The sequence below is a fragment of the Oncorhynchus nerka genome, linkage group LG2 (genome assembly GCF_034236695.1).
Source record: "Oncorhynchus nerka isolate Pitt River linkage group LG2, Oner_Uvic_2.0, whole genome shotgun sequence".
Classification (NCBI taxonomy): domain Eukaryota; kingdom Metazoa; phylum Chordata; class Actinopteri; order Salmoniformes; family Salmonidae; genus Oncorhynchus; species Oncorhynchus nerka.
Genome location: NC_088397.1, coordinates 6,810,253 through 6,815,996, shown reverse-complemented (window position 1 = coordinate 6,815,996; position 5,744 = coordinate 6,810,253).

Genomic DNA, 5,744 nt, shown 5'->3' with positions numbered 1-5,744 from the left:
GAGTGGTGTGAACATCAAATGGATTGAGTAGTTGTGTGTAACATAGTGGTGTGACTGAGTAGTTGTGTGTAACATAGTGGTGTGACTGAGTAGTTGTGTGTAACATAGTGGTGTGACTGTAGTTGTGTGTAACATAGTGGTGTGACTGAGTAGTTGTGTGTAACATAGGGGTGTGACTGAGTAGTTGTGTGTAACATAGTGGTGTGACTGAGTAGTTGTGTGTAACATAGTGGTGTGACTGTGACTGAGTAGTTGTGTGTAACATAGGGTGTGACTGAGTAGTTGTGTGTAACATAGGGGTGTGACTGAGTAGTTGTGTGTAACATAGTGGTGTGACTGAGTAGTTGTGTGTAACATAGGGTGTGACTGAGTAGTTGTGTGTAACATAGTGGTGTGACTGAGTAGTTGTGTGTAACATAGGGTGTGACTGAGTAGTTGTGTGTAACATAGGGTGTGACTGAGTAGTTGTGTGTAACATAGTGTGACTGAGTAGTTGTGGTGTGAACATAGGGGTGTGACTGAGGAGTTGTGTGTAACATAGGGGTGTGACTGAGTAGTTGTGTGTAGTTGTGACTGTAAACATAGGGGTGTGACTGACTGAGAGTTGTGTGTAACATAGTGGTGTGACTAGTTGTGTGTAACATAGGGGTGTGACTGAGTAGTTGTGTGTAACATAGTGGTGTGACTGAGTAGTTGTGTGTAACATAGGGTGTGACTGAGTAGTTGTGTGTAACATAGGTGACTGAGTAGTTGTGTGTAACAGGGTGTGACAGTAGTTGTGTGTAACATAGGGGTGTGACTGAGTAGTTGTGTGTAACATAGGGGTGTGACTGAGTAGTTGTGTGTAACATAGTGGTGTGACTGAGTAGTTGTGTGTAACAGGGGTGTGACTGAGTAGTTGTGTGTAACATAGGGGTGTGACTGAGTAGTTGTGTGTAACATAGTGGTGTGACTGAGTAGTTGTGTGTAACATAGGGGTGTGACTGAGTAGTTGTGTGTAACATAGTGGTGTGACTGAGTAGTTGTGTGTAACATAGGGGTGTGACTGTGTGTGACAGTAGTTGTGTGTAACATAGGGGTGTGACTGAGTAGTTGTGTGTAACATAGGGGTGTGACTGAATAGTTGTGTGTAACTGATAGTGTGTGACAGGGTGTGAGTAGTTGTGTGTAACATAGGGGTGTGTGACTGAGTAGTTGTGTGTAACATAGGGGTGTGACTGAGTAGTTGTGTGTAACATAGGGGTGTGACTGAGTAGTTGTGTGTAACAGTGGTGTGACAGTAGTTGTGTGTAACATAGTGGTGTGACTGAGTAGTTGTGTGTAACATAGTGGTGTGACTGAGTAGTGTGTGACTGAGTAGTGTGTGTAACATAGTGGTGTGACTGAGTAGTGTGTGACTGAGTAGTGTGTGTAACATAGGGTAAACATAGGGTGTGTGACTGAGTAGTTGTGTGTAACATAGTGGTGTGACTGAGTAGTTGTGTGTAACATAGTGGTGTGACTGAGTAGTTGTGTGTAACATAGTGGTGTGACTGAGTAGTTGTGTGTAACATAGTGGTGTGACTGAGGAGTTGTGTGTAACATAGGGGTGTGACTGAGGAGTGTGTGACTGAGGAGTTGTGTGTAACATAGGGGTGTGACTGAGGAGTTGTGTGTAACATAGTGGTGTGACTGAGGAGTTGTGTGTAACATAGTGGTGTGACTGAGGAGTTGTGTGTAACATAGTGGTGTGACTGAGGAGTTGTGTGTAACATAGTGGTGTGACTGAGTAGTGTGTGACTGAGTAGTGTGTGTAACATAGTGGTGTGACTGAGTAGTGTGTGACTGTGTAGTTGGTTGACCCTGTGAGAAGAAATCCTCGACTGAATCTCAAGTGTTCTCTGTTTAATCCTTTCAACTGTGTTCACCAACATGATGTTTCTGTGTGTCTATGGAGAGAGCTACAGCCTGACAGGGCATGGCTCTAGGCCAGGCTACAGGCTGACAGGGCATGGCTCTAGGCCAGGCTACAGCCTGACAGGGCATGGCTCTAGGCCAGGCTACAGGCTGACAGGGCATGGCTCTAGGCCAGGCTACAGGCTGACAGGGCATGGCTCTAGGCCAGGCTACAGGCTGACAGGGCATGGCTCTAGGCCAGGCTACAGGCTGACAGGGCATGGCTCTAGGCCAGGCTACAGGCTGACAGGGCATGGCTCTAGGCCAGGCTACAGGCTGACAGGGCATGGCTCTAGGCCAGGCTGACAGGGCATGGCTCTAGGCCAGGCTACAGGCTGAACGGGCATGGCTCTAGGCCAGGTTACAGGCTGACAGGGCATGGCTCTAGGCCAGGCTGACAGGGCATGGCTCTAGGCCAGGCTACAGGCTGACAGTGCATGGCTACAGGCTGACAATGCATGGCTCTAGGCCAGGCTGACAGTGCATGGCTCTAGGCCAGGCTGACAGTGCATGGCTCTAGGCCAGGCTACAGGCTGACAGTGCATGGCTCTAGGCCAGGCTGACAGTGCATGGCTCTAGGCCAGGCTGACAGTGCATGGCTCTAGGCCAGGCTGACAGTGCATGGCTCTAGGCCAGGCTGACAGTGCATGGCTCTAGGCCAGGCTGACAGTGCATGGCTCTAGGCCAGGCTGACAGTGCATGGCTCTAGGCCAGGCTGACTGGGCATGGCTCTAGGCCAGGCTACAGGCCAGGCTGACTGGGCATGGCTCTGAAGCGGAGTAATTCTGCCTGTGAAGTCATTCCTCAGAAACAAATGATCCTTGCTGTAGTAGGAGGAGCGTGATTGACCTGTGATGTCAGAGGTTCTGGTCCCAGCTTATCTCCTTTTGGCGCGCTGTTGTGGAATCACCTCTTCCCCCCCCCAAACTCTCCTCATCCCTGGGTGTGTCTGAAGTGGCTTCCTCTTCTCTCCTCTCCATCTCAACCAAAACTAAGTCTGTTTACCAGCAGTTTGCTATGTGAATAATAAAATTATTTCACAAGTACAGAAAAGCAAAGTATTTTAAACTATTGCGGTTCTCATCTTCAGTGAGGCTGCCCCTCCACTCCTCCCAACAGAACAGGATGTATGTGGCTTAGTGATGAGTCAGAGGAGCTGCTGCTGCTTGTAAGTGTTGCGTTTAGAGTAGTCCTCTTATCACACCACCACCCCTACATTCTTATCAACCTTACTGACCAGGACCCCTGAAGAAATCAACCTTACTGGCCAGAACCCCTAAAGAAATCAACCTTACTGGCCAGGACCCCTGAAGAAATCAACCTTACTGGCCAGGACCCCTGAGAAAATCAACCTTACTGGCCAGAACCCCTGAAGAAATCAACCTTACTGGCCAGAACCCGTAAAGAAATCAACCTTACTGGCCAGGACCCCTGAAGAAATCAACCTTACTGGCCAGGACCCCTGAAGAAATCAACCTTACTGGCCAGGACCCCTGAAGAAATCAACCTTACTGGCCAGGACCCCTGAAGAAATCAACCTTACTGGCCAGGACCCCTGAAGAAATCAACCTTACTGGCCAGGACCCCTGAAGAAATCAACCTTACTGGCCAGGACGCCTGAAGAAATCAACCTTACTGGCCAGGACCCCTGAAGAAATCAACTTTACTGGACAGAATGCCTGAAGAAATCAACCTTACTGGCCAGGACGCCTGAAGAAATCAACCTTACTGGACAGGACCCCTGAAGAAATCAACCTTACTGGACAGGACCCCTGAAGAAATCAACCTTACTGGCCAGGACGCCTGAAGAAATCAACCTTACTGGCCAGGATGCCTGAAGAAATCAACCTTACTGGACAGGACCCCTGAAGAAATCAACCTTACTGGCCAGAACCCCTGAAGAAATCAACCTTACTGGCTAGGACCCCTGAAGAAATCAACCTTACTGGCTAGGTCCCCTAAAGAAATCAACCTTACTGACTAGGACCCCTAAAGAAATCAACCATGTTGTTTTGGTCAAATAAAACCCGCACACACAGAACACACTTTTACTCATTTCAATCTTATCTATAATGCCTTGTCACTTAACCTGCCTTCATGTACATATCTACCTCAAATAGCTCGTACCTCTGCACATTGATCTGGTACTCCTGTATATAGCTCCACATTGATCTGGTACTTCCTGTATATAGCTCCATGTTGATCTGGTACTTCCTTTTATATAGCTCCACGTTGATCTGGTACTTCCTGTATGGAGCTCCACATTGATCTGGTACTTCCTGTATGGAGCTCCACATTGATCTGGTACTTCCTGTATGGAGCTCCACATTGATCTGGTACTTCCTGTATGGAGCTCCACCTTGATCTGGTACTTCCATTATATAGCTCCATTGTGTATTTCATATCCTCTTACCATTATTTTTAAACTGCGTTGTTGGTTAGGGGCTTGTAATCAAGCATTTCACAGTGAAGTCTACACCAGTTGTATTCGGCGCAGGTGGCAAATAAAATTTGATTTGATTTGAAATATATATGTTTGGGCTTCTTACTGTCAAATTGCAGTCTACAAATATTTGTATTATCAGCCCGCATCTGAATCTAGTTGATGATCCCTGGAATAGACAGACGAAGACGAGATAAAGTCAAACTACCTGAAGGCGAGGCACCAGTTGTCTCATATCTCGCCTTGATATTGCTTATATCCCAAACGGCACCTTAGTCCCTATTTAGTGCACTACTTTTCACGGGAGCCCCTATAGGGAATAGGGTGCTGTGATAAGAGGTCAACGTAAAACTATGTAGTGTTGTAGTGATAAAGGTCAGAGTAACAGTACTACTGGAAGTCCAGGTAGAGCCTTTCCTCTTTACTATAAGACACTGACTACTGCTGTCTGCCTTTCCTCTTTACTATAAGACACTGACTACTGCTGTCTGCCTTTCCTCTTTACTATAAGACTCTGACTACTGCTGTCGGCCTTTCCTCTCTACTATAAGACTCTGACTACTGCTGTCTGCCTTTCCTCTTTACTATAAGACACTGACTACTGCTGTCTGCCTTTCCTCTTTACTATAAGACACTGACTACTGCTGTCTGCCTTTCCTCTCTACTATAAGACTCTGACTACTGCTGTCTGCCTTTCCTCTCTACTATAAGACACTGACTACTGCTGTCTGCCTTTCCTCTACTATAAGACACTGACTACTGCTGTCTGCCTTTCCTCTTTACTATAAGACTCTGACTACTGCTGTCTGCCTTTCCTCTACTATAAGACTGACTACTGCTGTCTGCCTTTCCTCTACTATAAGACTCTGACTACTGCTGTCTGCCTTTCCTCTACTATAAGACTGACTACTGCTGTCTGCCTTTCCTCTACTATAAGACAATGGGTTTTATATCTCTCTCTCCACATAGATCGCAGACCAGTTATAAAACATTGGCCACCATCCTTTATTTAACCAGACAGGTCACTTTGACATATTTTCCAAGTGAACTAAGACAGCAGTATACATGGTTAACGCAACATAAAACACATCTACTAGATCATTAGTACTTGTTTATCTGCTTTGTACATATGTTTTTTCATTTAGGGTCGCTAGGGGCCTCCCTTTGGCCTATAAATAGCTGACGTTTTCAAATATCCAAAACGAAATAACACATTCTATGATACAGTATTTTACAGTAGATTCTGATTTGAGCAGGGTTCGCCAGTAGTAGCACAGTACTGAGTTGTGTCAGGAAGGGGAGGTGTCGGTCGCCATCGGGCTGTAATAAGAGGGTGTCGCTGGCTGCCTCACGTGACGGTGCTGGG